Source organism: Mercenaria mercenaria, chromosome 13, assembly GCF_021730395.1.
Source record: "Mercenaria mercenaria strain notata chromosome 13, MADL_Memer_1, whole genome shotgun sequence".
NCBI lineage: Eukaryota > Metazoa > Mollusca > Bivalvia > Venerida > Veneridae > Mercenaria > Mercenaria mercenaria.
Window position 1 is genome coordinate 14479423 of NC_069373.1, and position 12455 is coordinate 14491877.

The 12455-nt window shown below is 36.6% G+C and overlaps 1 long non-coding RNA gene across 2 annotated transcripts; it reads left to right on the top strand.

Moving 5' to 3' along the window:
• Positions 1-601: 601 nt before the first annotated feature.
• LOC128547636 (uncharacterized) lies at positions 602-3017 on the top strand. Of its 2 annotated transcripts, none has more exons than XR_008366606.1 (3): positions 602-902; positions 1164-1273; positions 2921-3017. It is a non-coding gene; the product is annotated as an uncharacterized LOC128547636 (long non-coding RNA). The 2 variants fall into 2 exon arrangements; XR_008366607.1 differs by having other exon boundaries at positions 684-702.
• The last annotated feature ends 9438 nt before the right edge of the window (positions 3018-12455 follow it).

The following is a 12455-nucleotide window of genomic DNA, read 5'->3' on the forward strand; positions in this document are numbered from 1 at the left end:
AACGAGGACTAAACAAATAGTAAATATTGCACACTCGATTTGACTGATAGTTGGTTTAATTTGTACGCTAGTCAGCAGTGTACATGTGTTTAGATAATTTACAACCATGCTTTGCACGGAATGAATTTGCAACCATGCTTTGCACGGAATGTCATGGATCAGAGGGATAGACCGGCTATATTCATCACATAAACCCGGCAAACTGTATGAAATCTAAAGTGGTAGAATATTCATGGCATGGTTTGTGCGTGCGTATGCGTTTGGTTAAACGCCGTTACTAAACAATATTTCAGGTCAATCTCAACGTTTTTGAATACCAGTATAATGCAGTGAGCATCCGTATGATATATATAGAGCCAGGTCGATACTTTTTTCGTTGGGGTGTGGAATAAATGTTTAATGATAGTTAATTAGAGTTAGTAAAACTCATTTATAACGGACTGGCAAGTTTTCTATTCTTTTCTTTAATTTTAACAACTTACCATACGCCTACATTGAATGTATAATTAATGTTGAACGAAAATATTTTACTTGTTTCATTAGATTTAAGATTCAGTAAACACTCATAACAGAAAAATAGAAGGTTTTTGGTAGCAGTTGGTAGTTTCCAGCCACAGATTCGAATTGGCCAGGGTCAAAATCTGTCATTAGAGATAAAACCTTGAAGTGAAGGCAGTTTTGATGTTTGAAATATTTGTTGATGTGAGTTTGTGATTAACAAGTTTAAGAATGGTATGTTGCAGAAATTCTGGCAGATGCGAATGTAAGCTTGATGGCATCATTTTCATATAACTGCTTGAAATGCATATATGCCACTATCAGCATTGAGCGTCTCGTGAACTGTCAAATGTCATATAGGCCTCACACAGTTGAAAATAGTGAAAAAAGTAATCGGTTGACAGGTATTTTTGTCCAGCTCTGCAAGTAATACTTGAAACTGAGTACAGAATGCAAGTGGCCATTTGTCTCTATCCATTCCCCTAACATTTTAAGGCCAGTTGGAGATATGGCTAATTTGGGCTGAAATGTCATGTATTTTCGCGGGCTGAAATTATCTTTCAGGTGGCTTGTGGATTTAAAAAATCTATGCTTTGTATGAAGTTTACTATGTATTTTAAATTTCTTCTTCAAGTAAGATGTAAACGGTATCTTTTTATTTTCAGGTCTGCATCTCGTAAGATATCGGAAGCCGTGTGACTTGGCCACATCGCTCGGAAGTCTGAAGTACTAGAAAAAACCGCCATCTGCTACCTTAAGACATTTGTCAATTTTTGTAAGTACTATTTCATGCTTTCTTTTGTGTTGTTCAAGCTCTCCAGTATGTGTTATTTAAAAATCCGAGCTGAATGGATTCATAACATAGACAGATGTTGTTTGATATGGTAGAAGTTAAGGGGAGGTAACTCTGATTTTACCGGGTAAGTAAATCTTATTTTTGTTTGTAGTGTAGGGTTTTCTTAAAATTTCTAGCGGGAAACACATTTCTTTTGTAGTTTATATCAAATTTAAAGGAAGGACTATTTAAAGGAAATATAGGTGCAACTTTTTGGCATTTTGTAAACACATGGCTGTTTCACAAGGCTCGGAACTGGATTCTGTGGTGATATTTCTTTCGAAGATATTTCTCGAGTGGCAGGTATGATTTTAGTTCTTACAAATTTCTATTGTGGCTTTATCGGTGTCAGGACATGACGACAGAAGAAAAGTGTAGAGAGTGGATACATCTTGGGTGCATTTAAGGTCCTGGAGTGAGGGAACATTTGCAGATATTTGTTTTTAATTAAGAGAAGATACGGTTTCTCGGAGATGTACTGGGAGATTGCTCGAATTCGTTAAAATAGGTAAGTTTGGCAACAACAAAACAACAACACAACAACAACAAAAAAAACAACAACAACAACAACAACAACAAAAGTGCATTGTAAAATATTTATTTAAAGCTATTTTATACTTACTGTATGTAAGGTAATATGAAAAAGTACTTGTAACAGGGGCGGCTTTTCCTGAGCTTGCGGATTTGAAGTACAGTAGTCTTGGGTAAGTAAGCTGTGCTGCTTTTAATTCTGTTCCTCAAGTATGCAGGGCTGTGCACAATGCTAATACAGTACATTTATGGCCATCATGTAATAGTAGGTAAGTCTTTTTTTAATGTCAGAAAGATAGATGCAGTAAGAAATATGTGTGTAAAATGGGGCCAAATCCACAATATTGTAGACATTGTTTGGACTTGTGCAATTTGCAAGAAGAACAAAGCATTGTTTAAATATTGGTAAGATTTTATTTGTCATAGATCATTTTCTTAGAATCAGGTGCCAGACAGTCCATGGAGATGCATGTCTTGGTCCTTAAGGTAGCAGTTGGTAGTTTCCAGCCACAGATTCGAATTGGCCAGGGTCAAAATCTGTCATTAGAGATAAAACCTTGAAGTGAAGGCAGTTTTGATGTTTGAAATATTTGTTGATGTGAGTTTGTGATTAACAAGTTTAAGAATGGTATGTTGCAGAAATTCTGGCAGATGCGAATGTAAGCTTGATGGCATCATTTTCAATATACTGCTTGAAATGCATATATGCCACTATCAGCATTTAGCGTCTCGTGAACTGTCAAATGTCATATAGGCCTCACACAGTTGAAAATAGTGAAAAAGTAATCGGTTGACAGGTATTTTTGTCCAGCTCTGCAAGTAATACTTGAAACTGAGTACAGAATGCAAGTGGCCATTTGTCTCTATCCATTCCCCTAACATTTTAAGGCCAGTTGGAGTTATGGCTAATTTGGGCTGAAATGTCATGTATTTTCGCGGGCTGAAATTATCTTTCAGGTGGCTTGTGGATTTAAAAATCTATGCTTTGTATGAAGTTTACTATGTATTTTATTTCTTCTTCAAGTAAGATGTAAACCGGTATCTTTTTATTTTCAGGTCTGCATCTCGTAAGATATCGGAAGCCGTCTGACTTGGCCACATCGCTCGGAAGTCTGAAGTACTAGAAAAAACCGCCATCTGCTACCTTTACGGTGGGTGATTTATACCATTTCATCAATTCGCCACGCGACCCCGTCGAGCGAAAACACGAGAATTAAAAAAAGTTAAACGCGCAGTGGTTAGCGGGCAAAAATTCGATAACATACGGCGACGCGGAGCGAAAACACGATTATGGGGATGGGGGGGGGGGGGGGGGGGGGGTGCTGGCGTTGAGTGAGATTCAAGATGTAAAGCGGCTGGGTGCCCGGGTGCCCACCAATGTTATGCCTTTCAAACCTCAACTTCTTGCTCGGAGCCCGCTGATCAGCCAGTTTTCGCTCGACTGCCCCCGACGATTTACATATTAAATCTAAATTTTTTGTCTGCGATTCTCCATACAGAAAATACTAGGAATAAGAAAGGGCGAGAGCGTGGATTGAAAACATGATAATTAGTGGGGCGCTGAGCGAAAAGTCGATATTTACGTTATAAATCGGCGCCTAAAATTAGCGGAAAGACGGAATGGCATATATCAGCCACCAAAGAATTTTGTTAAAATGTCTGTTCGGTACAAAAGACGCTCATATTTTAATATCTTATTAATTCAAGGAATTTATCAATTAATGAGTTCTTGTTTGGCTCTCTCAGCAATCGATGCGAGTCATTCCGATTTAATAGCAGACATGAGACGTAATGACTAGTTCCATTAACTACTGTTTAATCCAACATCAAACTGTTCTTGGTGGTGTAATCTCTACCATACATAACTAACCAGTCCGATTCATCTCTTTTCCGTTGTAGTTGCCTTAGAGCTGACGATTTCTCCACATTTCTGAAGACCTTTCTCTAGCTGTACTTGGTGAGCGTCAAAAAAAATGCACACCTGTGCGATGTGAGTGCCGTTTTGAAACCACTTACCTTCTTTCAACACGAGTCATTCTTTAAATATAACAAATTAAGTCTTGGAATTTGAACTGGTTATTGTAGGAAGATATGACTATACGAACCTGTATCAAAAATGAATACATCTGTAGTATTTACTGAGTATTTTACGTGATTTTTTTTACATTTGACATTTTTGAGTCAAACGTTCACGTTTAACTCGCCGTATTTTGTTTATTTCAAGATGAAATGTTGTGACACTCACGGAACATAGCCATCAATTATTCACCAGGGCTCAGATATCTTTCATTTTACAAAACGTTTTGAATTACCGGAGATACAATAAGAAATACTTACACCACCGCTCCTCCAAAATTGCTTATCGAGCGCTGTATGTGTGAGTGCCACCTGTACTTGGGGGCGCCGGTACCAGGGGGTGAAAATTGATACAGCTTCGACTGCATTATAAACCGGATTATCGCTTCACCACGTGTTACACGAGGTTTGTTTACATAAAGAAGTGATGATCTGGTTTAACATAGCCGTAAGAGTAACAATTTTGGTTCCCGGTTTATGACATGCACTACACAAAGCGAGGGTCCAGCGCAAGCAAGTGTTCCCATGTTCGTGAGAAGTTGCATATCTTCTAGTATTGAGAGCATTGATGGTAAAAATGCATTTTTTAAAAACACGCTGAAATGTTACAGAATGCTTTTTATGATCGTCACCTATGCTCAATACATGGTAAAATGCTAAAATATATTGGCTAAACTTAACCAGGGGCGTAGGAGAATGGGGTGTGTGGAGGTCCGAACCCCAAGTGTCTGTGATTTTGTCCCTGTTGAAGTAGCCCAGTAATCAATATTGAAAACAGGAAATAAAATCTTGTCTTTTCCCTGGCCAATTTTAACGTTCTCTGTGTTTTATCTCTCTGAAAATAAATGAACGCTACACCAGGAATATGAATGAAAATATGTACAAACCACAGACACTTGGGGTTCGGACCTCCACACACCCCATTCTCCTACGCCCCTGGTTAAGTTTAGCCAATATATTTTAGCATTTTACCATGTATTGAGCATAGGTGACGATCATAAAAAGCATTCTGTAACATTTCAGCGTGTTTTTAAAAAATGCATTTTTACCATCAATGCTCTCAATACTAGAAGATATGCAACTTCTCACGAACAATGGGAACACTTGCTTGCGCTGGACCCTCGCTTTGTGTAGTGCATGTCATAAACCGGGAACCAAAATTGTTACTCTTACGGCTATGTTAAACCAGATCATCACTTCTTTATGTAAACAAACCTCGTGTAACACGTGGTGAAGCGATAATCCGGTTATAATGCAGTCGAAGCTGTATCAATTTTCACCCCCTGGTACCGGCGCCCCCAAGTACAGGTGGCACTCACACATACAGCGCTCGATAAGCAATTTTGGAGGAGCGGTGGTGTAAGTATTTCTTATTGTATCTCCGGTAATTCAAAACGTTTTGTAAAATGAAAGATATCTGAGCCCTGGTGAATAATTGATGGCTATGTTCCGTGAGTGTCACAACATTTCATCTTGAAATAAACAAAATACGGCGAGTTAAACGTGAACGTTTGACTCAAAAATGTCAAATGTAAAAAAAATCACGTAAAATACTCAGTAAATACTACAGATGTATTCATTTTTGATACAGGTTCGTATAGTCATATCTTCCTACAATAACCAGTTCAAATTCCAAGACTTAATTTGTTATATTTAAAGAATGACTCGTGTTGAAAGAAGGTAAGTGGTTTCAAAACGGCACTCACATCGCACAGGTGTGCATTTTTTTTGACGCTCACCAAGTACAGCTAGAGAAAGGTCTTCAGAAATGTGGAGAAATCGTCAGCTCTAAGGCAACTACAACGGAAAAAGAGATGAATCGGACTGGTTAGTATGTATGGTAGAGATTACACCACCAAGAACAGTTTGATGTTGGATTAAACAGTAGTTAATGGAACTAGTCATTACGTCTCATGTCTGCTATTAAATCGGAATGACTCGCATCGATTGCTGAGAGAGCCAAACAAGAACTCATTAATTGATAAATTCCTTGAATTAATAAGATATTAAAATATGAGCGTCTTTTGTACCGAACAGACATTTTAACAAAATTCTTTGGTGGCTGATATATGCCATTCCGTCTTTCCGCTAATTTTAGGCGCCGATTTATACGTAAATATCGACTTTTCGCTCAGCGCCCCACTAATTATCATGTTTTCAATCCACGCTCTCGCCCTTTCTTATTCCTAGTATTTTCTGTATGGAGAATCGCAGACAAAAAATTTAGATTTAATATGTAAATCGTCGGGGGCAGTCGAGCGAAAAACTGGCTGATTCAGCGGGCTCCGAGCAAGAAGTTGAGGTTTGAAATGGCATAACATTGGTGGGCACCCGGGCACCCAGCCGCTTTACATCTTGAATCTCACTCAACGCCAGCACCCCTCACCACCCCCCCCCCCCCCCATCCCCATAATCGTGTTTTCGCTCCGCGTCGCCGTATGTTATCGAATTTTTGCCCGCTAACCACTGCGCGTTTAACTTTTTTTAATTCTCGTGTTTTCGCTCGACGGGGTCGCGTGGCGAATTGATGAAATGGTATAAATCATCCACCGTAAAAACCTTCTATTTTTCTGTTATGAGTGTTTACTGAATCTTAAATCTAATGAAACAAGTAAAATTTTTCGTTCAACATTAATTATACATTCAATGTAGGCGTATGGTAAGTTGTTAAAATTAAAGAAAAGAATAGAAAACTTGCCAGTCCGTTATAAATGAGTTTTACTAACTCTAATTAACTATCATTAAACATTTATTCCACACCCCAACGAAAAAAGTATCGACCTGGCTCTATATATATCATACGGATGCTCACTGCATTATACTGGTATTCAAAAACGTTGAGATTGACCTGAAATATTGTTTAGTAACGGCGTTTAACCAAACGCATACGCACGCACAAACGCACGCAAGCACACACATATCTTCTTGCAAACCTTACCGTCCACTGATCCCACTGAGTCATATGAATGTTTTGAAGCACGTTTTTTATTTTTCAACGAAATCCTAGGACATATCAAAATTTAGCATTAATCAGTTTTCAAGAAGCTTTTTAATAAAATATAATGTTAAAATATTGTCGCCGTAAGTTTTAACATAGAAAGGTCGACTTCTACAGTCAGTTTTTTAACAATATAATGATTTATGATCATACAGGCACCACACTGAGAGTAAACAACAACAAGGTCTACGTTTCTGAAGACTTTTCTCCAGCTGTACTTGTTGAGCGCCAAAAAAATTAACACCTGTACGATGTGAGTGCCGTTTTGAAACCCCATACCATCTTTAAACACGAGTCATTCTTTAAATATAACAAACTAAGTCTTGGAATTTGAACTGGTTATTGTAGGAAGACATGGCTATACGATACTGTATCAAAAATGAATACATTTGGAGTATTTACCGAGTATTTTACGTGTTGTTTTGACATTTGACATTTTTGAGTCAAACGTTCACGTTTAACTCGCCGTATTTTGTTTATTTCAAGATGAAATGTTGTGACACTCACAGAACATAGTCACCAATTATTCATCAGGGCGCAGATATCTTTCATTTTAAGAAAAGTTTTGAATTACCGGAGATACAATAAGAAATACTTACACCACCGCTCTTCTAAAATCGCTTATCGAGCGCTGTATGTGTGAGTGCCACCTGTACTTGGGAGCGCCGGTACCAGGGTGTGATTTTGGTACCCGGCAATGATATGCGCAGTTCAAAGCAGGGATCTATTCGCAAGGATGTGTTCCATAGAATTTAGATAGATTGATTTATATTATTTATTGATTTCTCGTCGGAATACAAACGACAGTTGTCGGGACCGGTGTCATTTAACAGAATGGTAACAGATCTGACGATTGATACCAGTGATTCATTGGTAGGGGTTCATTTAAACGTTTAACTGGCTATTGTTTCTCTAGTGTTCGTGAGAAGTTGCATATCTTCTAGTATTGAGAGCATTGATGGTAAAAATGCATTTTTTAAAAACACGCTGAAATGTTACAGAATGCTTTTTATGATCGTCACCTATGCTCAATACATGGTAAAATGCTAAAATATATTGGCTAAACTTAACCAGGGGCGTAGGAGAATGGGGTGTGTGGAGGTCCGAACCCCAAGTGTCTGTGGTACAAACAACTGATCAATACTTTTATCTTGGACCAAATTTTATTTATCTTGTATTAAATGCGCAACAAATCAGTAATGAAATCGCAATGTATTGGTTTTAAGGGACTAAAAAGTAACCAACTGTAACTATACTGATTTAGAGTCAACCCGCTTTTGGTATACTGTTCAGTACCATTCATCCGTGAACTGGTTCTTGTTTTTACGAACTATTATTATTATTTAATGATATTGTTCGACGTTCATCCTTGCTGTATGTTTTTGTGTTGACGTTTTTGACAATGTCCGCAAAAACATGTTAAATGTTAAGCGAGCATAAAAATGTAAAAATACAATATATTAGAAATGGCGGGACCATTATATTAATATAAAACTCTCTAAATTTATTCATTAGTAGGCTTTAATGATTGTTTAAGACGGATAAGACTTCGCAAGTAAGACACAGAACGGTATTCACTTGACTGCGTTCCATAGCGACCCACTCGAAACGGCGTTGCATTAGGTTTTCGGCCGATTTTTCAGAAACAACGCTGAATAATTATAAGAAAATACACACGCTTTGTTTAAAGAGGTTGTCCTTTACATAAGAAGTGTTTTAATAGTTACTTGTTCCCGATAAACACTATTATTATTCAACTTTACAATATTACACACTGTATTAGATCAATTGCAAACATCATATGAAACAGACAGAGCTAATACAAAACATAACTGAGCCAATATGAGAAAAACAGGGCCAATACGAGAAAAACAGGGCCAATACGGAATTCAAGCATTTTGATTGGTTCAAAAGAGAGGGCCAATACGGAGAAGCCACCTCCGTTAGATTTTTAAATGACGCCATTTTGTTTTACATCAGAGTTATAGATTACATTTTTTTTCACATTTTGACAAAAAAATCATCCAACATATTCATTTAATAACCAAGTATGACTGAGCGGGATGTACGTCTTCAGAGATTACAACGGTACTTTCGCTTATTCGGTATTGTGTAAAATGCAAGTGTTTCCTGTCAGAAATTCTGGCAGTTGTCAAGGAAAATAATAAGAAACTATGGAAACTTAGATTAATTAAAAGGATGAGACTTATCTTTAACAGACATTTTGATAGTGTGGACTATTTGTGCAATGATAAATAGCGATTCAAGTGCTGGAAAGTGGATAAATAAATTGGCGAACAAGAGTGTCAGTTGTGAACTGCAAACAATTTCGGATAAGAATTAAACGAGGCATAGGACTATATAATATGTGTTTGGTTGGTTGTATTATCTTGATCAACACATATGTGTATAATTTTGTGTCTCGTTGCTTGCAGCCTAAAACGGCTAAAACAAGATCAGATAGGGAAAATGAAATGGGCCCATGTTATGGTGATGGCATTCCTTACTGTTGACAGATAGGGAATAAGTACTTTGTGCATGTAAATGTACAGGTTTCGGGCTTTCTTAAGATGTATAACATTACATACTTTCCTGCGATTTCTTACACGCTGTAATAGATAATATGGTCGAAAAATGGTGTTTTTTCATCGTTATGGTGTTGCAAATAAAAAATGGCAAATTTTAGCAAGCAAGTGATCAAAGCAGTATTACATTAATGTGAATTGGCAATAACAGACTTAAATGTGGCATTTCAATTAAAGAAAGTCAAATTATTTCTTTATCAGTGAAGGAATTAAGTTTTAATAAAAAAATACGAAAAACAGGCCTTCGTTATGTTTTTTTGGTTTTTGAAGGTCTGTCTCTATCACCCTATTACAAAGGCAAACAGTGATATGCCAGATACAGTATGGTAGTGTGTGCTGTTGCTGATAATCATATACCACTCTGAATATAAAGATTTTGCTTCAGGTCCAAATGAAAAAAATTGAGTCATAATTTGGTAACATGACTTTTTCGTAGTGTCCGTAGATCAATGTTTGCAATATGTAAATTGTAAGACCCACAAATAATATTTACTATTTTGTATTATTTTCTATTTGAGACTGTCTCAGAGAATTAGCAGAACTAAACATCTTTCTGCTTCTGCGACTGGTTATTTGTTGGGAAGCAACAGAAATTTGTCCGTAGACCGTAGTGTCCGTAGATCAATAATTTAACTGTAGATAATTTTCTTAAAACCAGTACATAATCAATGAGCTTGGGATATTATTGATGTTTTTATAAGGATATACTGATTCCAAAGAGATAAAACTTTCATCTTTCAGAGTATTTTAGAAAAATATGTTTTTGTCTATCTTTTCAAGTGAAAATGAACTTTAGCAAGCTATAAAACGAGTTTCACTAAGTGTACTTTAGCCAGATTGCATTATTTACATACAGTATAACTATCCAATATGAATCAGCAAACTATAATGTACATTTAACCAGACTTGATCTCTTAACAGGGCAATTTTTTATATTGCCACTGGATCTACGGACACTACAAGAATGCAATTGATATGTACACAATCTCTAATATACTTAGTGTTTCACAGCTTTTTGAAAAATTAACATTATAAAAGGGAAATTATAACAAAATGAGACCAAAAAGAAACATTACAAAAGATAACAATGAAGAGAATGAAAAGAATTATGTGCTTGAGAGTAAGAAGGCCAAAATTGTGCGTAGATACAGGGCAAAAGTTAAAAGTGACAGTGCAAAATACGAAAAGATGAAACTTAAGGACAGAGAGAGGAAAAAAAGGGAAAGGGAAATGCAGAGAATAGCAAAACAGACTGATCCAGTACTGTGCAATGAAATAAGACGTCAAAAAAGAGAACAACAGAGAAGATTTAGGAATAAACAGAAGTTAGATAAAGCCTTGATAGATATTTTCCTCTAGTATAGTTCTTGATTCAAATAAAAAATACGGAACAGACATAACATTGCGCAAGAAATATTCTCATATGCTATTCTCTGTTAAAACACTAAAAGCTAGAATAACGTCATGTTATCGTGCGGTGACGTTAATGTTTTTGTTGCAAACAAGAAAGAGTGCTACTATATTTTATCTACTATTTTAGATTAAAGGCAAATTAGAATCGAAATAATTCGGGCGGTAATATGTCGTACAAATAATTGCACTAGGACTGCGCCCTCGTTAAATTATTACGCCCGACGTATAACCGCCCATCGTGCATAGTGCTAAAAAACTCTTTTAATATAAATTATTTCTTAAACAAGAGCAGTCGGAGGACAGCAACGCTCGACTATTCAACAGCCTTGTCGCTTGAATGAATACGAAAGTCGAAAAAGGGGCATAATTTAGTAAAAAAGTAAAATAGGGTTATGGAACCTGCATAGTGCTTATCAGCTCATGACAGTGGACAAGTGTATGAAGTTTCAATCCATTTCCGTTAGTGGGTACTGACATACCAGCTTACATATAAGAATTTAACCCAAAACTCCTATGTAGAAAAAGGGGCATAATTTTGTAAAATGCGAAGTTGAGTTATTGACCCTTTGCACTGCATGTCATATCATGACAGTGAACCAGTGTGTGAAGTTTCAATCCTTTCCCATTAGCGGATACTGAGATACCAGCTTACATACAAAAACTTAACCAAAAATTTCTATGTTGAAAAAGGGGCATAATTTTGTAAAAAAGCAAAATAAAGTTCTTGGACCTGCTTTGTGCATGTCCGATCATGACAGTGAACAAGTGTGTGAAGTTTCAATCCATTCCCATTAGTGAGTACTGAGATACCAGCTTACATACAAAACCTTAACCAAAAAATTCTAAGTCGAAAAAGGGGCATAATTTTGTAAAAATGCAAAATAGAGTTATGGAACCTGTGCAATGTAAGTCAGTTTATCACAGTAAATAAGTGTGTGAAGTTTCAATCCATACCCACAAGTGGTTACTGAGATACCAGCTTACATCAGTGGTTAAAGAGGGTAAACACCCACTGGTTTATGCTCTATTTTGGCAGTGACTGACCCTAACAAAAATTGACCAGGAAATACTACCGGTCGATTTTCTGAATAAAATTGATTGTGTTTTAAGGCATTTATATTTTACTGGTTAGATATGATTATTACCTTTCTTAAAAATCTCGTAAGCTATCAATTCTGAGTAAACTGCTATGCCTAAAAAGTGTCGAATTCGGGACAAAAACTGTTAAGACTTATTTTAGCCCTGTATGTACCTGTGTTTCTTTCTCTCTGTCTGTCTTTCTGTCTGTATATCTACGTGTGTGACTGTGTGATATTGTGTGTGTTTGTAGGTAACCAGCAAAACCACATTGGAATACAATTTTGTATCAAATTTTGTGTATTTTTTTTCAAATTTTCCTATTAAAAGATTTTGTTTCTAAGTGTATTCAAAACATATCATAGTTCACTGGAAGCTTAAACTTGTGTTACTGTTATTACAGTCTGGTAAATACTCATGCACTAGTATGTAGTGTCCGTAG